Genomic DNA, 25,264 nt, shown 5'->3' on the forward strand with positions numbered 1-25,264 from the left:
TTTCGCGACCCCATTGGGAATCGCAATCAGTGTCTCTGACACTGTTGTACATTGTAAATTGCGACTCGCAATTTACGCTGTCGTACATCAGGCCCTAAAACCCTTACCATATGTAGCTCACATTGAAAGGCGTACTTGTTACACATGGTTATCATAAGATAACACTGCATTTCGGAAACAAGTTGGATTTTGGAAGCATTTTGGAAAAAAATAGAATTTACATACATGATGCATATTTTTGTTTCTCTCCTCTAATAATGGACTGGCGTGTGTGGTTGTTTTTTCGTCAATGGTATGTTTTGCCATGTTCTTAAAAATGTCTGCTTTTTATTCTCATAAATCAAGCCTTGAGATATATTTCCTTTGAAATCAGTTCACAAATTCCTCTGGTCTGCCATAATAAAGTAATCACCTCAAAAATTATTTATAAGAACCGTTTAATATCAGCTAGGCTGCATAGCTTCTAGTCCCCAGGATTTACCTTAGAGACTAGTTTACAAACTCATTTTTCAGTGAATGTTCTATAATGTTTCATCAAAGCACATATGACATATTTATTCTTAATGACAGTCCCCAGAAATTTGAAATGCTTGCACACATTGTTCTATGATATACTAGATGGAACGCCGCTGGTCTCTGTTTGAAATTTACTGTCTGTTGAGTCTATGGTCATTTTGAAGTTTATTTCATTTTTATGGTGAGGATATATTATTTCCAATGTTTAAACCCTACAAGCATTAGCTCTTTCACGGAATGGTATAGCTCTAGAGCTGGTGTGTCCAAAATAAGGCCGGAAGGGCCGGATCAATGACAGATATTCAGGATAGCCACATAAGATACTTTTACCTGCAATGAGATAAAGTTGAAATAATTTACACAGCCATACATTTGCATAAACTGACATGAACTTGAAATAATTTACACAGCCAGTGGTCATCCTTATAATATAACATGGATCCAGTCTACTTGGACTTACCTTGGACATCCTTGTCTTAGTGCTCAGATGATCCATAAAGATATGAATAATCAAAAAGAACATGGGTGATGGAGTTCCTGGAAAGATGAATAGGTGAGGGACTGAGTGTATGGACGATAAATGGGTGAATGACTGATTGCGTGTTTACATACACTCCCGCCCATTCATTCATCCATCCAGGCACTCATCTGTTCATGCATCCTTTCATCATTTGAGTCACATAACTATTCATTCATCCAAGTAGTCATTAATTTATACATGTCCTCGTTCATCCATGCACTCATATATCCTTCCATGCACCAAATAACCATTTATTCATGCACTCATTTACTCACCTATTAATTCATCTATTGTAATGAAAGGTCTCAGATCTCCCCTGGACCAAGGTATGTACCGTCACTTTCCCAGGGAGAGAATATCAGTTCCAAACTTATGGAATATAACATATACACAGCACTTTCTAAGGTGGGCAAACTTTCAACACTCCCCCAAAGGCAAGGCAAGAAAACAATATCACATGAGTCTACTCTAGACCAAGGTAACACACACAACACTTCTCTAGAGTGAGATATACTTTGCACATGACTTGCCAGGAGTAGACCAACTTCCTATAACACAATTTCCTGCTAGAAGGGAATTCACCCATCCTTCTACAACAGAATACTTGGCCAAGAAGAGTCCACACCTCCTGCTACAAGGAAAAGACAAATTGGTATATCTGGGATATATTTATTAGTAAATAGCACCACACGGTAAGCCAAATGCACCTATCATAGCAGACTCTAACATATCAATAGTATGATTGAAACACAATCAAGGAAAACATACATGTAGAAATATATATATGTATATAAATGTATGGAACCTGAAATAAAAGTTATAGTAAGCAAGAACAGTAGGAAAACTAGAAATTAGTGGAACACCTCACCAACTGTCTGTCCATCCCGTTTCCACTTTGCCAAAGGGGAGTCCGGTTCTTCGGCCGAAACAGGAGACAGTAGTGACACTATACGCCCCACCGCCACAGCTGCACGTCTGCCCTGTGATGAACTTCCACCGAACAGAACCCAGACACCTCCTTTAGTACAAGTGGAGACGTAAGACGAAGCTCCTGGTGAGCCTCGCCCCCTTTTCCCATCAGAGTCCGTACCACTCCGCACCAAGGCCACAACGTCAGCTGGCCAGGCATCTGTTATGGCTTCAGAGCAGAGCGAGCACATTCCTCTGACAAGATCCAGTTCTTTCTGGTCAGTAAAGTGCGAAAAACAAGTGAAAAGGAAAACATGCCCTTCTCACCTAGTGAAACTCAGAAAATGGCGACAGCTCAGAAAATGGAGTCACTCAAGCATAAGCATCTATTCACGCAAAAGAGCAAAATTAGTATGCAAGATGACATAAGATCAGGTCAAAGCCAATAGCAAGCACTGCCGTTAAGCAAGATAAAGTCAGAATCTGAAAGAGACATAATCAAGCACTACTTCGTAGCTTATTCTTACTAGACAGGTCTACACATCACTATATTATGTTATAATATGCTAAATAAGACTGAGATGGTGATGGGCGACGGTCATTATCAGGCCATTTATCCACATAAATGGCACATTCATTACATTCCACCCATGACCATCGTCCAAAACCATCAAACATACAAAAACTTTTAACAATATGCAAACCATCCCTGGAATAATAAGAAACGTAACGTATAGACTACACACATTGAATGCAACAACATAATACAACTAAAAAACAAATAACTAAGAGTGCACCACCCAAGATAGAACGTAGCATACCAAAATCTGGTAGCCACCCAAAAAACCAGTCCCACCACCCTTTATCCTTGGCAAGACTATTCTACTGAAAGACAGCAAGATTATAGAACAGAAGAGAAGCAGGCATATGCAAGACCATCCTACATTAAGGCTAGGCTAACATAACACACTAAAATCAGTTAAAATGGTGGTGGTTGAGGGTCATCATAGGGTGTCAGACCACAAAAGTGGCTCATTCACTACATCTATGCATTCCGTCATCCATATATTCCACTAACCTCTAAGCCTAGTCCACAGCGACTTGCCATCTCCTCACTATTACTCCTGGAATTGCTACCATCTGGACTGCATAGGTGGTGGCAGGCTATTTTCGTCAGTGGTTTTGTTTTCTGTGTCTTTCTCTCCGTCTCAATGTGATGTCCACTAAGGTGTTTCCTTTCTTTAAAATGGAAAAGATACATTTAAAATTTTGATTTTGAGGTGTGTTTCAGGGTAAAAGATAAAAACACTTTGTTAGACCAGGCCCTTTTTTGCAAGGTTATCGACAAATATTTTGCCTTTTGCCTCCTATTTTCCTGACTCTGTTTTTGCTGGCTATAAGATTCTGGACACTTTGCCACTGCTGATCAGTGCTAAAGTGCACATGCTCACTGTATAAATTGCGATATGATTGGTTATCAATTTTTGGCATATCTGATTTACTGATAATTTTTTTAAGTGCACGGTGTGTGCCAAGGTCTGCAAATCAAATGCTACTAGTGGGTCTGCAGCACTGGTTGTGCCACTCGCGTGAGTAGCCATGTAAATGTATCTCAGACCTGCCACTGCAATGTCTGCACACACAGTTGTAAACTGCCATGCTGACCTGGCAAGTGCACCCACTTGCCAGGCCCAAACCTTCCCTTTTTGTACATGTAAGGTACCCCTAAGGAAGGCCCAAGGTAAAGTACCCCTAAGGAAGGCCCAAGGTACCACCATGGGCAGGGTGCAGTATATGTAAAAGGTAGGACATGTACAGGTATGTGAGACATATCCTCATAGTGAAATACTGGGTATTGCTTTTTCACTGTTAAAGTGCAGTCTGTTCCAAGGTAATCATGGGAGCTACACTGTAACATTTTACATGTGTAACTTTCAATTGGGACACAATAGAAAAATGAAGTTTAAGCTCCCTGAACTCAGAATTTATTAACACACCTTTTTGTGAAGGTGGTTTTTAGATTGTGTGTTTGAAAATGCCACTTTTAGAAAGTGAAACACATAAGATGATGGACAGACTGTTGCACATTGGCAAAACATTCACCCCCAGTCACAGATCTGGGTTTAATCCATCGTTATTTTGCTCACCACGCCACCCCAGTTCAGACATGGCCATATGCAAATCAGTCTTGACCCTGTGCCTCATGGGAACATTCCAGCCCGAACTGCCAAGCCATGTCTTCCCTGGACCGGAATCAAGCATCCTAGGACCGGTTTCGGGGTTTCACCCCTCTTCAGCCAGGATAGCTTGAATCCAGTGGCGTAGTGAGCACGGGACCCACGTCTGGGCATACCCTTCCCACATAGGGCGAACAGCAAAACACACAAGATGATGGACGGAATATTGCACATTGGCAAAACATTCACCCCCAGTCACAGATCTGGGTTTAATCCATCGTTATTTTGCTCACCAAGCCACCCCAGTTCAGACATGGCCATATGCAAATCAGTCTTGACCCTGTGCCTCATGGGAACAGTCCAGCCCGAACTGCCAAGCCATGTCTTCCCTGGACTGGAATTAAGCATCCTAGGACTGGTATTGGGGTTTCACCCCTCTTCAGCCAGGATAGCTTGACTCCAGTGGCTTAGTGAGCACGGATCCACGTCTGGGCATACCCTTCCCACATAGGGCGAACAGCAAAACACACAAGATGATGGACGGAATGTTGCACATTGGCAAAACATTCAACCCCAGTCACAGATCTGGGTTTAATCCATCGTTATTTTGCTCACCACGCCACCCCAGTTCAGACATGGCCATATGCAAATCAGTCTTGACCCTGTGGCTCATGGGAACAGTCCAGCCCGAACTGCCAAGCCATGTCTTCCCTCGACCGGAATCAAGCATCCTAGGACCGGTTTCGGGGTTTCACCCCACTTCAGCCAGGATAGCTTGACTCCAGTGGCGTAGTGAGCACGGGACCCACGTCTGGGCATACCCTTCCCACATAGGGCGAACAGCAATACACACAAGATGATGGACGGAATGTTGCACATTGGCAAAACATTCATCCCCAGTCACAGAACTGGGTTTAATCCATCGTTATTTTGCTCACCACGCCACCCCAGTTCAGACATGGCCATATGCAAATCAGTCTTGACCCTGTGCCTCATGGGAACAGTCCAGCCCGAACTGCCAAGCCATGTCTTCCCTGGACCGGAATCAAGCATCCTAGGACCGGTTTCGGGGTTTCACCCCTCTTCAGCCAGGATAGCTTGACTCCAGTGGAGTCCCGTGCTCTCCATGCCACTGGAATCAAGCTATCCTGGCTGAAGAGGGGTGCAACCCCGAAACCGGTCCTAGGATGCTTGCTTCCAGTCCAGGGAGGACCTGGCTTGGCAGTTCGGACTGGACTGTTCCCATGAGGCACAGGGTCAAGACTGATTTGCATATGGCTGGGTTCAAACTAGAATGGCATGGTGAGCAAAAAAAGATGGATTTAGGCCCAGATCTCTGTACTGGGGTGAATGTAGGACATTGTTCTGCATTCTGTCCATCAACTGTTGTTTTTGCATTTGTCACCCCGAGTGGGACGGGTATGCTCAGACGTGAGTCCCATACTCTCCATGCCACTGGAATCAAGCTATCCTGGCTGAAGAGGGGTGAAACCCCGAAACCGGTCCTAGGATGCTTGGTTCCAGTCCAGGGAGGACCTGGCTTGGCAGTTCGAGCTGGACTGTTCCCTTGAGGCACAGGGTCAAGACTGATTTGCATATGGCTGGGTTCAAACTGGAATGGCATGGTGAGCAAAAAAACGATGGATTTAGGCCCAGATCTCTGTACTGGGGTGAATGTATGACATTGTTCTGCATTCTGTCCATCAACTGTTGTTTTTGCATTTGTCACCCCGAGTGGGACAGGTATGCTCAGACGTGAGTCCCGTACTCTCCATGCCACTGGACTCAAGCTATCCTGGCTGAAGAGGGGTGAAACCCCGAAACCGGTCCTAGGATGCTTGGTTCCAGTTCAGGGAGGACCTGGCTTGGCAGTTCGGGCTGGACTGTTCCCATGAGGCACAGGGTCAAGACTGATTTGCATATGGCTGGGTTCAAACTGGAATGGCATGGTGAGTAAAAAAACGATGGATTTAGGCCCAGATCTCTGTACTGGGGTGAATGTATGACATTGTTCTGCATTCTGTCCATCAACTGTTGTTTTTGAATTTGTCACCCTGAGTGGGACGGGTATGCTCAGACGTGAGTCCCGTACTCTCCATTCCACTGGACTCAAGCTATCCTGGCTGAAGAGTGGTGAAACCCCGAAACCGGTCCTAGGATGCTTGGTCCCAGTTCAGGGAGGACCTGGCTTGGCAGTTCGGGCTGGACTGTTCCCATGAGGCACAGGGTCAAGACTGATTTGCATATGGCTGGGTTCAAACTGGAATGGTATGGTGAGCAAAAAAACTATGGATTTAGGCCCAGATCTCTGAACTGGGGTAAATGTATGACATTGTTCTGCATTCTGTCCATCAACTGTTGTTTTTGCATTTGTCACCCCGAGTGTGACGGGTATGCTAAGACATGAGTCCCGTGCTCTCCATGCCACTGGAATCAAGCTATCCTGGCTAAAGGGGTGTGAAACCCTGAAACTGGTCCTAGGATGCTTGGTTCCAGTCCAGGGAGGACCTGGCTTGACAGTTCGGGCTGTACTGTTCCCATGAGGCACAGGGTCAAGACTGATTTGCATATGGCTGGGTTCAAACTTGAATGGCATGGTGAGCAAAAAAACGATGGATTTAGGCCCAGATCTCTGTACTGGGGTGAATGTATGACATTGTTCTGCATTCTGTCCATCAACTGTTGTTTTTGCACTTTTAGAAAGTGAGCATTGTCTTACTTTACCATCATGTGTGTCTCTGACTGTTTGTGTATTCAGCATCTGGTGTTGGAGTGACAGGAGCTGGAGATGTGCATTCACTCGAGACCGTCACAAGTTGAGGTGTGACCTGCCTTACCGGGGTGACTCATAGCTAGGCTGAATAGACCTGGTCTGAATTTAGAGTAGTGGGAGGAGTCTTACTAGCAACCGAATAGGCTGTGTCTCCTTTGCATAATGCTGTCTCCACCCCCTGTGGTCATGCTGGAAAAAGGAGGACAGGACTGGTTTAGACTGGGCTCAGAGAACATTGCCACAAAGAGAACAATGACAAAATGGGGTATATGTATTGGACCTAAAACCCCAAGACTTTAGGTTACTTCAAGAAACAAGAGGACTCTGCCAAGAAGAAGAGCGGAAGGACTGTGTGAGGAGCGCTGCCTTTTCTGAGTGAGGGGTGGGTTGGCCTGCAGTTGCTGCTTCTGTCTGTGGTGGAGAAAAAGGACTGACTCTTTTTGCCGTGTTGTGGTATCTTACTTGTGAAGAATTTTCAAGAGCTTGTGTGTTCTTGCCTCCTGTTGGAAGTCTCAGGGAGATGAAAGTCTTCATGGAAAGATCCTTTCTGGAGCTCAAAATTAAACTTGCTACCTCTAATAGCAGGGCTAAAGAGCTGTGTGAGTAGTGCTGCCCTTGATGTGTGTGGGTTGGGACTGTCTGCAATTGCTGCTCGTTTCTGGAGAAGGAGAAACTATTAGACTGACCTTTCACCACTTTACAAAACAGAGCTTGGCAAGCGCTGTGGGTTCCCTCTAAAGAAATAGGATTTCCTTTCGTGTTCCACACACTATTTTGGAGGGTGCTTTCACTTTATTTGGGAAGTCCCATGGCCTATCTGAACTCCCTTGTGTTTACTGAGATGTTTGTTGCTTTATCTTGCAACCACCTGGCATATTATTTTTTTATGTCCTTAACAAGCCTCCCGTTGCTTGCCTCGTTGGGAAGCTGCCACGCGCTTCCGTGACCACAGCACCGATGCCATCGCCGAGCTGCCTCATGAGGGAGACGACTCTCAACGTCCGCGACCGACCAGCAGGAGCCTGTGCGGCAGGAGTCTCCTCTGTTGTCCCTGGCAACCAGGAATCAATTGCAGCCGGAACTGGGCAGAGCAATAAGGACTGCTGCCAAAAGAACCTGGGTGCAGTCATTGCCAAGGGAAGCAGGAGCCTCGCAGCAGCAGTAGCACGTTGGCAGCCAGACGTGACGAGCCTCATGCCCTTCACATCGGAGACCCGAGGAGGGCTTCCAACGCTGTGGTGATGCTCCGCTCCCACCCCGCCTACAGTGCAGCACCGTTGGCATTGAGCTGGATTTCCATCCGGCCGCCTGGTGGATGGGGGCCCCATCATGCTAATTAACATGAGCGCACTGGGACGGTGTGCTTGCGAACAGCTGCTCCGATGTGGGAGAAGTACCAAGTGAGTTTTAGCGGCTGCACCGTATGGTTGCGGGCATCTGCTTTAAGGTGATTCCACCCGCAGGGGACCCAGTGAAGTCTCCTCGCCAACGGGGGCATTTGTGATTAAAGTAACGCCTTATTTTTGCTGCCATTACTGGGGCACGACTGGTCCCATACGCCTGACCAGAGTGGCCGACCCCCCCCATCGCATTTGTCTCGCTGCGCCACGTGTCTATGGGCAGCTGCCTCTCACTGTTGGGGGCATTTTCCTTTTCCTCTGGTTCTGTGTGGGGGCATTCCAGGGTAGTCCTTGACGGAGGCCCCCGCTTCATGAAACTAGAGAATCCCTAACGTCACTGCATTGTCACTGGTAGGCGCACAGATATCCCTGTGCCTACAGGTCATGCCTGCATTTGTCACCCAGAAGGGCCCACCTTACACCACAAGTACTCTATACCATGTGATAGAAGCACAGGTGTGCTGCCCCTGGGGGTTCTCTGCCATTAGAGGGGTTTCTCTATGTGTTTATGGTGTCTCTTAGTGGTTATATACAGTGGCGTGTGGTGATTCATGTGCTTTATCTTCCTAACCTAACAGTTCCTGATGTCATGATGTTTGTCGGTTTATGCCTAACTAAGAAAGGATAACAAGTATCCTTTTCAGGACCTGCATATTGTGTACAGTGATGGTGTTCTATGATGGGTGCAATTTATAAGTATCTGCTTTTTTGCACTAAATTTGATGTAATGACAATTGCCTAGTGGCATAGTGATTTGTGTGATTGTGGTCTAGTGTTTTATGAATAATACAAAGGATATTTTTATATAGCCTTGTGTGGAGCCTCTTTTGTGGTGTACCTAGTGTGTCACTCGTGTGTGTGTGTGTATGTGTGTGTGTGTGTGTGTTTGTGTGTGTGTGTTGAGCAAACGCTTTACACATTGCCCCTGGGATAAGCCTGACTGGTCTACCAAGCTATCAAGGAGGAGAGCAAGGGATATCTTTGGTGTTGAACTCCCATGCCCTGACTAGAGTGGCAGATTCTGCCTGGCTTAGGTGCATACCATAGTCAACCAGAAACCCCATTTCTAACAATGACATCTTATGAAAAAAATTGTTTATTGAATACCAATTCTAAAAACCCATCTCACTTACATTGTGTAATTGACGTTTTCAAGATGAATACTATTTACCATTTGGTTGAAACCAATGTATAAAATGTCTTTTTTTTTTTAATCAAAATTGCCTTTTAGAATTATCTTGAAGTTATCTTGTCTTTTTCCCTAACCAGAATTTGCTAGGGTGGACCACATTTTATATTCTTTTAAAATCAAATTGTTTACATTTTCCTTAGTGCATAATTTTTTTCTCAACTGTTCCTGAGGTATTGATCAATTATTTCAGACCAAACTCTATTCCTAGTAATTTGTTTTTCAACTAAATATGCCTTCAATGATTTGATTTGTCCGTAATTGGTTACTATTATTGTATTTTCTATCAAATTCCATACTTTAAATGTTTGCAATCTAATATTAAAATGCCCACGGTCACTATGCCTTGATCTTGAGACAATCAAGGTCAAAGGCATTTCACTAGCACCACTCATTGGCAGTCTGCTTTACAGTCCAGTAGCATCCCCCAGAAACATTGCCAACAATTGTAAAAAATTGAAACAGGACAAGGTAGCTCCTCTTTGCAAAGACTGGGCACTGTTATTATTAACATATTTAGTCTAATTTGAATAACACCAGTTGTACATTCCATTAACACTCTTCAGAACTGCGTCTCTAAACGACCCTTGCATTACATTTCTGAAACTCAAATGAGGAGTTATGCAATTAAAATAACTAAATAATCTGAAAGAATCTGCTTGCTGGAGTTGAAAAAAGTCTAGGTTAGAAACAGAAGAATATTTCTATAGCTTGGTCTCAGTATATTAATTCTGCCTCTTGCTGCTTTCTGTGAAAGATCCGAAAGCTGTTTATAAGAATTGCAATATTTATAGCAGTTGACAAAAGCAGCATCAGTCTGGAGGCCAGTTGCCCCAATGATATAATGACATAAAAAATAATTTAATTTCACAACCCGAATGTAAGTGTTTTCCTGGTCAATTTCATCCATTCCTAACAATGGAAATGCATTCTCTATATACCTGCTGTCCTGCTTATTGAAGAAACTATGGCAGATCCTGACTCTTATGGTCCCACTAATCTGCAATTTGACCCTACTATAGCATTTCAGCCTGCTGCAGCGGGATCCACCGGCCATTAAAGGCTTGCCCCTAAAACAAAGGCCTCTCGGAGCCCAAGGGTGTTGAAATCCCCTCTGGCTCCGTGAGGCCTTTGTTAAATATTGGAATGTTGATGCTCTGGACTTCCATCAGCCTTTAGAAGCCCAGAGAACTCCATTGTTTTCAACGGGAGTGCTCAACATTCCAATGTTCTAATAGACCATGTGAACAAAGCAAAAGAATATGACTGGCTACCAATCTGTGGCGGGTAAAGTTATTTTCCTCTCAAAGAAAGTGACGCTTAGTACACCTCGACCATTAGTGCAGGTTCATTTTAAACTCTAAATTACTTTTACAAGGATCATATGTGCTTGCCGTAGGGCCTATTGTGCAGTTTGTAAGTTGTGGAACTCTTTTCTCTTGCGCACCCATAGTATTCAATATATTTATAAATTACCTCTGCAGTGATTCTGCAGTGATTCAGCATCCAAGCACCAAAATTCCCTCTGGTGGACGTGCGCTTTCAAACATAAAATACAAATACAAGTACTGCTTCGCATCTTCTCATCTATTGTATGGGGAAAAGTGGTATAACTTCTTGCTTGCTTTTCCAGGACCTGTGCACTTAAAGGACCTGCTTTGAAGTCATCCCCACTTACTGGGGTTCTGACCCTACCAAGACAGTACACTACTGCACCTGTGAAGAATTCTGCCACGAGTAAAGACTGCTGTGCTACAAGGATTGCCACTCTGCCTAACTGCTGCTCTTAAGGAACTGGTTTCTGCTTTGCAGAGCTGCCCTACTGCCTGCTGATCTTTGACCTACTGAGGACAAGGACTGGACCCATCTCAGTTGAACCCAGAGTGACTCCAAGGGCTTGCTGGCTCGTAACCTGTACTGAATTCTCAGTCCCATCAAAAATGTCCTTCAGCAGCACTGGGAGTTTTCCATTTGTTAGTCCTGCCTTGCCAATTGGTGCCAGTCCAGCCTTGGGCCTTGAAAGGTGATTTCTGCTGTGCTGATCCATCAAACCTGACGCATCGATGACTTTGCAGAAATCAGAAATGACGCATTGCCCTCCGACGCCAACAGAACGGCTGCACGACAATATCGCTTCGAAGGCCTGGCTGGCCTGGCTAAGTGGCTCGACGACAACACATTCCCTGCATCGTAAAGGTGTTTGACGCTGAAGTCTTCAGCAACTGCATGGATCGGAAGCGACACGTCACCTGCATCCACTGTATCAACGACGATTCATCGTTTCCCTGGTACTTACATTTGGTCTTCGATGTCAATGCTGGCTCCATCCGAGGTACTTTCTGAGCAGGACCTGCATGGGTCTTGTAGCCGGCCTAACCTCCATCGCGGTCAGCCTGAATTTTGGATTTACCCTGATTCAGCATGACCTCAAGTAACCCTTAAGCACTATTGACTTCTTAGCACTACTTGTTAATTTATTCTTTAAAAATTCATAACTCCAGTTCTACTTATTGGATTTTTTGTCATTTTGGTGTTGGTTTACTCATAAAAATATAATCTATTTTTCTTATCCCGTGTGGAGTATTTTTGTGGTGTTTTCATTGTGTTACTGTGTGTGTGTATTGCACAAATACTTTACACGTTGCCTCTTTACATGAGCCTGACTGCTCTGTGACAAGCTACTAGAGGGTGAGCACAGTTTATCTGTTAGTGAGTATCTAGCTTACGCTGACTAGAATTGTGGTCCCTACTTGGAAAGGGTGCATACCTCTGCCAACTTAAGACCCAGTATCTAATAGTGACTTATAAGTAGGGCTCCCGGTTTTATGGTATTTATTTTTCTCACATTTCCGTCTGTATTTATCCATATTTATTTTTTGGTCATTTTATCTGTATTTATCCACATTTATTTTTTCGCAAGAAAAAAAGAGGCTGAAACTAGTATTTTACCACATTTATTTAAATTGACATGCAGACTTGCACTAGGTTGCTATAGCTGTTTTTTTTTTATTGGATCCTATGCTAAATGCATTATTCACATTAGGAGCGTCCCTGCCTTCCTTTGAGAGTGCAGGCAAGTTTCTTCCTACCCTGATGAGGCATGCCGCCCTCTCACCCCAGATAGTTCCACCCATATGGCCCTACTGAGGGAAAGCATGCTCTCCTGTCTGGTGGCTGATCGTCGAGGGGAGGCCCTCCCCATCACTACCCTGAGAAGTGAAACCTCTCTAGCACCCAGGGCCGGCTTTAGTGCTGGTGGCACCCTGTGTGACAATGTTTGTTGGCGCCCCTCCCTCCCCCAATGACCACCTCCACCACGGATTCTCTCACTAGCACCCTTTAACAGTGACCAAGTCACCATAACCACACTCTCTCAGATGCATTGAATTAGTTATATAGCGCCACTCATACCAGTGTAGGGTGTCCGAGCACTTTGCATCACACACACATTACACAGAGACAATCAATCATGCAAGTGTAAATCAGTGTATAGGAAATGTTACTTAAGCCAAAGGACTGAAAGTGTAGGAGTCACATGTCACCCATACTGGTAGGCAGTATAGTTTAAGAGTGCTTGGTGTGGAGAAGCACAAACGCAGAGTCGAAAAAGAAACAGCATAGTTGGGAGTTTTCTTTAATTATAAGAATCGATTTCTAGCCAAATTAACCCTTTTTGCAAAATTAATCAATGTTCTAATAATGTATACTTTGCAGTGTGTATGCAGTTCTGGGATGAAAGTTAATAGCTCACTATTCTATATTAGGACTTTAAGTTATAAATTGCAAGTAACAAAAGGATGTCTCTTTTGAAAGCAGTAACCTGCTGATCTGTTTACATCATACGCACTCTGTAATCTACTTGATACAAGTTCTTTGCAGCAGGCATATTAACCCTCTGCACTAACTTCACCGAAGCCAAAACCTCAACTATACAAAACGCTGATCTCTCTCCAGGAAGATAATTAATCACACGAGTTTTCTTGACATTTATGTGAGGCCTGGTAATTGCGGCGGAAAGAAACGCTGCAGCAGGTGCTTCAAAAGCTTAATAAATTGTGAAACGCGGCGCCCCAGGAAGCCAGCACCCGGTGCGGTGGCACCGGTCGCACCGCCCTAAAGCCGGCCCTGCTAGCACCTAGGGCCTATGGAGACAAGAGCAATATCCAATAATTATGGCCCGGAAATCCTGGAATGGAACCACCTATCTATTATACCCGCTGGATTTCGTTGCCATCACATGCCCCACTCTTGCTCACCCTGTGTGGTATGGATATGAGGTATGAGTGTTGGGCTCACCTCGCTTGAAAATCGCCGGCGTTGCAAGGCATATCTGAGCTCACTCAATCCGTCTTGGGAGCCGCAATCTTGGGTTCCTGCCAGGGGTGCCTCAATCCCTCTAGGACCCATCCCTCTGTTTAAAGTGGCCGTCGCTCTACCTTCAACAACCTACTATATTTTAAAATAAATGGTGTTCTTAATGCTCTTCCCTTTGACCCCCTCCGTGCCCTGCCACATCAACCTCCTCCCCCCTCCCATACAACAACAAAAACAAAAGTTTGCTGGGGCTTCAGCCGATGTCCTGGGGTGTTTTCACACCTCTTAATGGACATCGGCTGCTTGCATTGCTCCTACAATTTACACCTTGCCTGGCTACCGCTGTGAGGGGTCCTGGAGGGTCTCTGTAGACAGGGCGCTCCCAGCTGCACTTGTTCACCCCTCGTCGGAGTGGCAGTTTGAGGGCAGCAGTTTAAGATTTCTTTCAGCAGCCCCTGTGCACCTTTCACTCAGATTTTATAGAGGAGCACAGAGGCGGCAGGAGCATCTGTTTTGTAAGTATTTTCCCGTTTCTATATATAAATACAGACAAAAACCAAAAGGTTTTCCGTCTGTATTTATATGTAAAAATCAGTTTAAACGGAAAACCGGGAGCCTTACTTATAAGTATTAGAATGGCTTATGCCTGGTAAAAGGTTTATTTAGCTAGGTCAAAATGGCACTACAGGCTCAGTGTTTGTTGTGTTCGACAAAGAGAAGGAGAGTAAAAGGTGGGCTATTTTTATAGAGGTCCTACACATAAGCCCTAAGTAGCGATATCAACGAGAGATGTGTAGTTCCTACAGGGTGGAAAGTCGAAGGGGAATAAAGTTTTCCAAACCCAGACTTTCACCTAGTGAATGTAAGTGCACAAGGGAAGGGAATCCCTTAAGGGTGGAACTGAAACCCTCACACACCCAGCAAGCTAGGTGTCATGCTTCATCATCTGGGTTTTGCTCCTCGTCGGGTCGGCGGTGCAATACCCGACGGGCACCCAAACAGGGGCTCTTTGTCGGAGATCTTTTGTTCCCTGCCGTATGGTGCATGCGTGTGAGGGCCCGGGAGTGTAGATGTAAGTGAATTAAAAAGGTTGGTTAATCTGAAATGTAATTTTATTGGCTCAGTCAACCACCTAGTTAAAAGGGGGTGAGTGGCGTCAAAGCTATATTTGCTCACAAAGGAGGAGTGGCTAGCTACGCTCTACTCTTCTGGTCAACATGTTTCGCGCCCAGTCAGTCAGAGGGATCTCATGGCGCTTCGTCAGGACCTATAATACTAAAGTGAAGTGTGCTCAAAAACTATCTACAGTGTGGTGTGAAAACAAGGGTGAAAAATAGTATGTTAGTCAACCCTTGATGGGTGCCCCTACCTTATGTATTGTTTGTAAAAGGGGTCACCATTTCTTTTTATAAAAAGCTGATCATCAGGTGCATGGCGCGTCAACAGGGGGAGAAACACATTCGTTCCTTGGCAAAATTCCCCTGGAGGTGAGTAAACCTGCCCGCGTCGCCGAACCCGGAAACTGACCCCTTTTACAAACAATACATAAGGTAGGGGCACCCATCAAGGGTTGACTAACATACTATTTTTCACCCTTGTTTTCACACCACACTGTAGATAGTTTTTGAGCACACTTCACTTTAGTATTATAGGTCCTGACGAAGCGCCATGAGATCCCTCTGACTGACTGGGCGCGAAACATGTTGACCAGAAGAGTAGAGCGTAGCTAGCCACTCCTCCTTTGTGAGCAAATATAGCTTTGACGCCACTCACCCCCTTTTAACTAGGTGGTTGACTGAGCCAATAAAATTACATTTCAGATTAACCAACCTTTTTAATTCACTTACATCTACACTCCCGGGCCCTCACACGCATGCACCATACGGCAGGGAACAAAAGATCTCCGACAAAGAGCCCCTGTTTGGGTGCCCGTCGGGTATTGCACCGCCGACCCGACGAGGAGCAAAACCCAGATGATGAAGCATGACACCTAGCTTGCTGGGTGTGTGAGGGTTTCAGTTCCACCCTTAAGGGATTCCCTTCCCTTGTGCACTTACATTCACTAGGTGAAAGTCTGGGTTTGGAAAACTTTATTCCCCTTCGACTTTCCACCCTGTAGGAACTACACATCTCTCGTTGTTATCACTACAGGCTCAGTGACAGGCCCGAGACATGTTCCCGGTGAAAGAAAGAGTTCGCTTCAAGGCACTCTGTACAGTGTTTAAGGCCATCAATGGAGCAGGACCCGACTCCTTAGGCGTAAATTCCTCTGGTATGTCCCGGGAAGAACGCTACGCTCCTCTGGAGCCAAATATGATCAAGTCCCCCCATTTAAAAGAGTCAACTGGGGAGGGAGGAGTTTTATCAACTGTGCCTCCAGAGCTTGGAACGGGCTTCCCCTCTATCTCAGGAGTGCCCCGGATCTCCTCTCCTTTAGGAAAGGGTTGAAGACCTGGCTCTTTGCGCAGTAGCATACATTCTTTTCCCCCCAGCAATCAGTGCTAGCGCCAGGACACCCCAGGGTAACCGTGCGCTCTACAAATGCAACAATAATAATAATAATAATGTTTTAAAGAGCTACTTCAGTGGGCGGCACAATTAGTGCTACAGGCCCATTAGTAGCAATTTATTCACAGGCCTGGGTGCGTGCAGTACCATACACTGGGGACTTGGAGTAAATTATATGTGCTAATGAGGTATTTGCCATTTTTACCATGTCTGAAAAGTTAAGCAGAAGCACTTTGCTACTGGTTGGCAGGAGCAACATGCACATAGTTCTATGACCAACAAAAACAGGTTCAGTAACAGAAGGCAACAATCTGTGGGATTAGCACACAAAAGATGGTCATTTTCAGCACCTTCTATATGCCATGACGTTGCACCATCTGCAATGGCCATCACTGCCAATGCCTCTTCTGTTTCACAGTGTTTTTGTAAAGGGAGGACCGATTTGACTTGATATCCCTTGATTCTTAAATGTGAGTATTTATGTAGTGTACAACTTGCTTGCTTTGCATACTATCTGTTTACTCCTCTACCTATAAATTATTTAAATAGATTTGATTGATACATTTTGGATAATTCAAGAAAATATTACTGCAAAAATTGCAGCCATATTTTCTTTGTCTGCATAAAATAACAATAACATCAGAAGGGCTCAGCAGTATTAGGCATTGAAAGAAACGTTCAAAGATGGCGAAAGAGGCTTAAATCAGTAGTAAATCATGTTAATTATTTTCACAGGGTTACAAAGCATATTCTTTTGTTGAGCTATAAGGGTTGAACAATTGTTCAGTTGAAAAATATTGAAATATTAACCTAATTTAGAATTGCTTTGAATACTCATTTGTACTTTCAAATTTAAATATATATGACATGCTTATAATCTTGTTATGTGAGCATATGTAAAAGGTTTGGCCTGCAGTGCACTGCATAAGAACACACTACATTCTAAAGGAAGCTGCCATTTCTTTTTGACATGGATACTTCACAGGTACCCAACGGTCCATTTTGTGTGCAAGTCACATATGCCTAGTGTAGGAAGCTTACTGGTTTTATTGAGCTTTGTGAAGTTGTTTCTCTTCTGCAAGAGTCAATTTTCATGCAAATAGAATCCAGCCAGGACAAGCACAAACTCTAGAGTGTGAAGCACACAAGTTGAAAATATATGTCATAATTTCATTCAAGAAAATATATGCAGAACTTTTCTCTAAAGGTCCACATGTTGTAGAACTTTTCAATGCACACATGTATTGCAGAGTTCTGAAACACCTAACTGTATCTGGTCATGCATGTTCTCTGCAGAACCATGCTATTAGGGTTAAGCAGGGTTGCATGTAAAATTAAGGCCCTAATTGCAAGTGGGCCATTGTTTCAACCACTGGTGAGCCATCATTTGTGCAGGGTTTCGAATTATTAGTTGAGTGATATGTAATGCTCTGGTAATTGCCGGGAGCGTTAAATATCTCATCCTTCATTGAATTTTGGCAAGTCAAACCTGCTTGAATTTAACAGGCAAAAGTATACGGTATTTACCATACCACGTGGTGTTGGGTACAGTAAGAACCAATATCTGCATATGATTATTCCCCAGAAACCCATAATATGTGCTTTTTATCGCACATGATATATCATACCCCAGGTCATCGTTATTTATCTGGTGCAATAAAAAGCACCTGGATTCCAACAAACTCGGAATCAGGGCCAGGGTTTTTTAGAAGTCACTGTTTTCAACTCTTTCTCCCCAAGTTACAAACTGTGCAAAGATTTGCATACACTTTTAAGAAGGTTTAAAAAACAATTGCAACTTCGACCATCTTTATTTATTAATTATAACAACCCGCAAAAAATGCAGTGTCAACATCACATAAAAATGTGAAAGCTGTTTGACCAAAGCCAATTAATGTGCTCATCTATCTATCCTTATCAATCACAAAATCATTCAACAAGTCACAGCACAAAGCAAAGTTTTGTTTCAGCTTGTGTATTTACAAGTACGTTGGCGTTAGAAATTTACCCCGCCATGCCTTTCCCTATGTGTGCTGCCCATTTTCACAAAAAATTGTGCTTTCAGCCTTTTTTTCTCAAATTGACATGTGATGTATGATTCTTGCCACATGCGATGTGATGTGCCCAAAAAATTGAGGATTCTTTGATGTATCAGGGATCTCTTCCTGTGTTATCAGGTCATGAATGCACTTTGAATTCAGGTTTTGGAACTGGTAATCTAGCTTTTGTAGATTCATCAGTGTTAACTTGAGTAACATTACACCCTCGTTGGGCTGAACAGCATGAACAACTATGCAAGTCGTTGAACGGCTCACACAGAAGTACACTATTCACAGCCTTCTTAAAGAGAGGGAATTTTAAAAAGCCCATAATTAGGGATCTTTCAGTGTGCACCAAATTGGATTTTTGTTGATTTACTTATTCACTTACCAAAATGTGTGTTTTCACTACGAAAATAACATTCGCCCTCCACCAGAGCAAATTCAGACCCCAAATCATCCGAGTACAAAATATCGAATAGCTTCAACACAATAATATTATCGCTCCTCCAGCTTGAGTGCTTCTGACACAAGCATCAGAGGACGTTCAGTCATGGGGCTGCCCCCACACAGAGGGAGCAACACAGTCATGCATCTCATTTCATGGTGGGAAGAGAACATCTACTCAAAAGGTGGTCATTGGTGCTTTCTGATGTGGTTAGAATCTGTTTACTTTAAACAAACCCATAATCATTACAAGGTAAAAGTGTTCTCAATGGGTTCTTTAGTTCTAATGAATGAACAAATACAACTCTGCAACATCCAGAGTTTGTTGGTATTATTGATTTTGGCATGAATGCTGCTGTCCATACATAACATGTGCACTCCCTCAACTAAGAATCCACCACAATGCGTAACATTATAGTTATATGAGGACATTGAAATAATCACTGCTTAGAATACCACTGCTGGCAATAGGACTACATTAGATGAGTTAAGCCAAGTGGTAAGTGTAAACGTAAGAGTTGGAATAACAGGGTATTGCTAAGTTTGCAATTAGGGTTAGCAAGAAGGTTGGTTATTAGTAGGTCCGGGTAGGTACCCACAGCTAATAATAATACCACAATCATTAATAAGGGCCAGTCAAGTCTCAATATATGAATCCTTGACAACTCTTGGTAGCTTGGCAGACGAGCAGTCAGGCTTAGCTTAAGAGACAGGTGTAAAAAGCATTTGAAAAGCATTTAATATCACCAAAACAGTAAGTAAGTAAAAGTAACAACACACTAAAACTCCAACACCAATTTATAAAAATAGATATCTTTAAAATGACACCAAAATGACAAAAATCAGATGTAGGGAACCAGCGATAAGCATTTTTAAAGATTAAATAAACAAATGTGCTTTCTAGTACCCAAAAATGTTAAGCGTCAACTGCAGCTATCTGCTCGCACTATGCTGGGACAAGGTCAATGTTTTAGGCCAACCACGATGGAGCGTGGGTCAGATACAATGCCTGGTTGGCCCCTGTCAAGGCTTTTCCTTCTGGTTTACTTTTTTTGGAGCAATTTCTCTCGACGTTGAGTGATTGGGTGTTTGGATATGAGTTTCGATTTGACGACGATAGCCTGCTGAAGCACGATGCCTCCGTGGGCCCTGGAGGTCTTTGTCTTCCTTTTCAATGGCGAAAAGCTCCGAAACTTTCAGCAGGACAAAACAGCACAGCCAGGATGAGTCACGGTTCTCTAGACTCTCTTCAATGATGTTGTTCTTCTTTTGTAGCTTTTTCAAAAAGTAGCAAACAGTTCTCAAACTTTCAGATCTTCTTCTGAAAGGTTCCTTGAGCGTCAAAAAGGGTCCAACAGCACCAGCCGGAAATTCAGAAACTCTGGCTTGCCTCTTGGGGTCTGGGACTCCAACTCCCACAATGCACAAGGCCAGTTGAGGAAAATCCAGATGACGCTGGTCAGCTGCAGTTGTCTTTTTAGTGGATCTTGCAGGTGACTACTTCCAGCACTTTTCTAACTGTTGCTGCTCAAGGAGTCCACTTCTTTATCCTGTAAGACTGGCACAGCCCTTCTTTTCTGTAGCCTATAGAGTGCAGCTGGGGCAGTCCTTCTGAGAGCAGTCCTCTGTAGTGCAGTCCAATGGTGCAGCAGGAAAGTCCTTCTTCTCCAAATGTTTCAGGCAGGAATCCGAGTGGCTCCTGCAGATCACCCATATTCAGGGATGTAGAATTCCTATAGCCCGACAGCCAGGACATATTGTTTGGGTCAAGGGCAACAAGTTTTAATGTGCAATTTGTCCTCTGGACAAGTAGGCGATACAGCGCAAACTGTATGGCTGCCAGTTTACTGTACCGTATTATGGATCAGAGAAGGGAACTCTCTGCAGTTAAGATAATATTTGTGTAATATCTTTACTTTAAAAGTATTCTCATGTTATGTTCAACTTAATGTTTAACTATTATTATTCAAGCTACCTTCTACACGTACTGTTCTAGAATGTTACTCATTGAAGCTCTTTAAGAATGCTCATTAGTCAGTTGCTGCTTGGATGCTGTGTGGATAGGACGCTTCTTATATTGATGAATCTGAACAATAAATCCTTCATCCTTCAACCTTACTACCTGGTGTGGTCAACTTTATTACACTGGCGAACCCTTTCATCATCTTCAAATCAACCTCATCTACTACTGAAGCCTACTACTGATAATTGGCATCATCATTCAAGAAGAGGAAAAAGAAACGGCCTAATACTAATACGATCATTTTATTGTGGTAAAGCGTTCGTGCTTTCTCTTACCACCAACTCAAGGTACCGTAAATCTTGTTTTGCCTAGACACCGCATTTATATTTGCGTGTTTCGTTAAAAAGGCCCACCACCTGCCGGCTTGCGCTCCACATTTGTGATTACAACTTTGGCTCTTTAACTAAATATTAGACTTTGCGCTGTCGAATTTTGGCTGTTTATATTCATGTAAACCTTGCGCTGACACCGCGCTGTCCTTGTTTACTTTTAAATCAATCCTTACCGCTGCAGCTTTTCTCACGCACCCGCGTGAGTTCTTCGTTGGCTGCCTCACAAGCTTACAACTCCGGCGCGTCAGCTCCAGTGCACCTCTTTCACACAGGGCTCGACCTTCCCCTCAAGCCTCACTCGCTAGGCATGACGTCAGGACGTTCCTTGTTGTTCCCTCGCCAAGACGTCTATCGTCACCTGTCTTCTGTGATGTCATCACACTCGTTGCCTGGATACAGATAAACAAGAAGTTTATTGTCTTCGGCCTCCACACTAAGTCTTTCTTGCAAATTGAATACAAAACTTTGGTGATAAACACACCAATCATCACGTGTTTGTCAACCATCTCCTACGGATACAAAGGGGCAGATTTATAAGCCCTGTGCGTCACATTTGCCCTGCCGTTGCGTCACTTTTGTGACGCAGCGGCAGCGCAAATCCAGCGCCATGCTGCGGCAGATTTACAACGTGACGCATCTAGGGAGATGCGTCACTTTGTAAAGCTTGCGCCACATGTGGGCATACCTTCACAGGGGGGGGCGTTCCGGCGCAGGAACGCCTCCGAAAAGTGGCTGATGTAGATTTCACTCAGTCACTTTTCCGGCCATGCTGCGTCAAATCCCTGCGCCTGCTTGAAGCAGGCGTAAGGATTGACGCAGCATTGTACCGATAGGGCACCCCCGAGCCTTGCTAGAGCTGCATCGCGCTTGCGACGCAACTCCAGCAATGCGCCGCCCTTCCGCCATCAGATGCGTCACGCATCTGTTTATCCTTGCGACACAATGCGCTGCATTGTAAATGCGGCACATCTATTGTGGCGCAAGGGTAAACTTGCGTGACGCATCTTCCCTGGCGCATCCATGCTGATTTGCAGGGATGCGCCAGGGAACATAAATCTGCCCCAAAGTGTTTTCGAAACCTATTTATCAATCAGTTTCTACAGAGACAAACACACTGCTTGTTAGATCCTTTATTTTAATTCAATACAATTCTTCTGTGATTAACACACCAGTTATTACGTGTTTGTCACCCACCTGCTACAGTAATAATATAATTTCCGTCAAAATTCTTCAGTTTTGCTGAATTATGCAAAACGTTACCTCACCTCCTTTCTTCTTATCTAACCCGGGAGAACCTTCCATTCGTTGGTCAAAATGGAAGAAGGTTTTCCTTAATTATGCAAGAGTTTGCGGCATATCCTTGAGTGCTGAAAGGAAGCCTGCTCTTCTCCTGCACTGTTTGGGGTCAGAGGGTCAGGATGTGTTTGAACACCTACCTGATCTGAATGATGAAGAATCTACTGGTCTTAATGAGTTTGAGATTTGTCTTAAGAAACTAGACAAACACTATCTTCCAAAAGTAAGTACTGTCTTGCAGAGATACCATTTTGGAAGACGTATGTAACTCTCACAAGAATCAGTTAAGGTATATGTTACTCACTTGCGGAAATTAGCTTCAACATGTAAATTTGATAAACGCATCCGCGACCAATTTATGTTAGGTTGTAACATAGAGAAAGTTAAGGATGAATTGTGGCAGAAGGGTGATCCTAAATTGGAAGAGATTATCTCCATTGCTAAACGACTGGAATACTCCCTTGCCTGTGTTGAAGTGATTAAAAAAGAGTCTAATACTAATGTAAATGGTGAAAAAGTACAAAGTGTGACAAAACAAAGTGTTTCGAAACCTAATGATTCAACTAATGTAAAATTTAAGAAAAACGCCGCAGTAAAGTGTTATCGCTGTGACACTGTTGGTCATCTAGCGAATGATAAATCCTGTCCTGCTCTGTCTGCTAAGTGTAAAACTTGTGGCAGAGTAGGTCACATATCAAAAGTGTGTAGAACAAATGTATACAAAAAGAATAAACGTGTAAAAGAAGTTTTCGTACAGAATACTTCAGGTTCAGAGTCAGATGAACTTCATTGTGGTGAGGTTCTGGTTCACTCAGTCGAAGGTTCTGATAAAGTCTCCAAGAATCCAGTTGACGGAGTTCAAGTAAATGGTCTTTGTCTCCGGTGCAAAGATTACGTAAATTTCTAAAAGTTTCTATGAGTCTATTTTGATTAATAAGGTTAAAGTTTTCAAACTAGACATTAGGCCTCTTGCTTATGGAGGACAACCAATAAAACTATTTGGTTATTTTTTAGGTGAAATCGAATATAAAGGGAAATTTACTGCTGGAAAGATATACATATCCTGCAGAGGTGACTGTATCATCAGCTGGATCCACCAAGCTGATTTAGGTGTGGTGTTAATTCCTGGTGGTGATCCTTGTATTGTAATGAAAGAGTCTTTTACTTCTTCAACTAGTCAAGTTGAGGACACTCCAAGTTGTAAGATTGAGGATATCAATGAGTCAGTTAAAGTTACCCAAATAGAAGACTTACGTTGTGAGTTTGAAGAAGTTTACAGGGAAAAGTTGGGGTGTCTTTCAAACTATACTCACAAAATTATTCTTAGAGCTGATTCTGTTCCTTTCTCCTGCCAAAAGTGCGAAGTGTACCTTTGGCATTAAGAGACTCCATGTGCAGTGAGCTAGAGAAATTGAAAAAGGAAGGTATCATAGTGGAGACTGAGGCAAGTGGTTGGTTAGCTCCGGTTGTTCTAGCACGTAAGGCTTCTAGCGAGATTAGGCTGTGTGTTGACCTTCGCAGCCTTAATCGTGCAGTTATTGCAGATAAATATCCTCTCCCGAATATCACGGAGATGTTGACCCAACTAGAAGGGGCACAAGTATTTTCCACCTTAGACCTGAGAGCAGCATACCATCAAATCAAGATAGATAGCGATTCCATGAATTTGACAGCTTTCATCACTCCTTTTGGGACCTATAAGTTTACACGCCTTCCTTTTTTCATCTCAATTCAGCTGCTTCTGTCTTCCAATGGGCTATGGAAGATGTCTTACATGGGTCAACTTAAGGTTTAACTATTATTATTCAAGCTACCTTCTACACGTACTGTTCTAGAATGTTACTCATTGAAGCTCTTTAAGAATGCTTATTAGTCAGTTGCTGCTTGGATGATGTGTGGATAGGACATTTCTTATATCGATGAATCTCAACAATAAATCCTTCATCCTTCAACCTTACTCACTGGTGTGGTCAACTTTATTACAATTTGTATCCCTGTGTTAATGCTGTTCAGACTTGTTTTTATGGTTCATTATTGCAAAGCCTTTATTATTAGGGCGAGCGCTCTAACTAAATGTAAGCTCCGACTGCACTACTGACAGTAGTTGCAGTATAAAAATGTGTGCACACATTTTCAAAGTTTAGCAATATGAGTCTATGTATAATGCTCCCAGAATGCTCTCTGATAAGATGCAAATATTTGCAGAAGCTTGAAAGCAAGATTGATGATTCTTTGCTTTCAAAATAAAATGTTCACGAAAAAAATGCAAGTAGGAAAAAAAACATTTAGCTAAAGTACTGTAAAAGTTTGGGTACCATTTCTTTGCACCATCATGTAGTAAAATGTGTTGATGTATGCAAGTATTTCCCAAAAATATTCATAATGGAAAATAAGTGTAACCAGTTTCAATAAGATTATAGGAAACATAAAAATAAACAAGCATTGGCAAATCCATAGGTCTTAAATTGGTGGTCAGCCTTTTGGTTTTGTCAGTGGGTGACATGTTTTGTCATGGTTTTCATAAAACCTTTTTAGTGTGGGAGCTGTTGGGCCCTCACCATTATAACAATCATTGACAAAAGCAAAAATAGTTTTTTGTCTCAAAAAGCACACATTGCCACAGTAGTTCCTGGCACTGAACAAAACTACTTTGTGTGCCGATATGCTCCTTGTGAAAGAGCAGAATGGTGTCACTCACAGTGAAGCCAGCCGATACACTGAGAGAGAGACAGAATATTAAAGAAAGTCTCAAAAATGCACCCATGGTATATGTCCTTGCGTTAAGTGCAGATATACAGCTTTCATGAATTCACAAAAATTT

The 25,264-nt window shown here is 43.4% G+C and overlaps 1 protein-coding gene and 1 long non-coding RNA gene across 4 annotated transcripts in view; one reads left to right on the forward strand and one right to left on the reverse strand.

Annotated features, from left to right (window-relative positions):
• The window catches only part of ABTB3 (ankyrin repeat and BTB domain containing 3), a 677,712-nt gene that overhangs the window by 515,161 nt on the left and 137,287 nt on the right, over positions 1-25,264 (forward strand). The window lies entirely within an intron of this gene.
• The window catches only part of LOC146855069 (uncharacterized), a 37,953-nt gene that overhangs the window by 10,350 nt on the left and 2,339 nt on the right, over positions 1-25,264 (reverse strand). Inside the window, exon 2 of the long non-coding RNA XR_014981278.1 lies at positions 21,321-21,536. This is a non-coding gene — a long non-coding RNA (uncharacterized LOC146855069). The remainder of the gene's footprint in view (positions 1-21,320; positions 21,537-25,264) is intronic.

Source organism: Triturus cristatus, chromosome 4_1 (genome assembly GCF_964204655.1).
Source record: "Triturus cristatus chromosome 4_1, aTriCri1.1, whole genome shotgun sequence".
NCBI classification, from domain to species: Eukaryota; Metazoa; Chordata; class Amphibia; order Caudata; family Salamandridae; genus Triturus; species Triturus cristatus.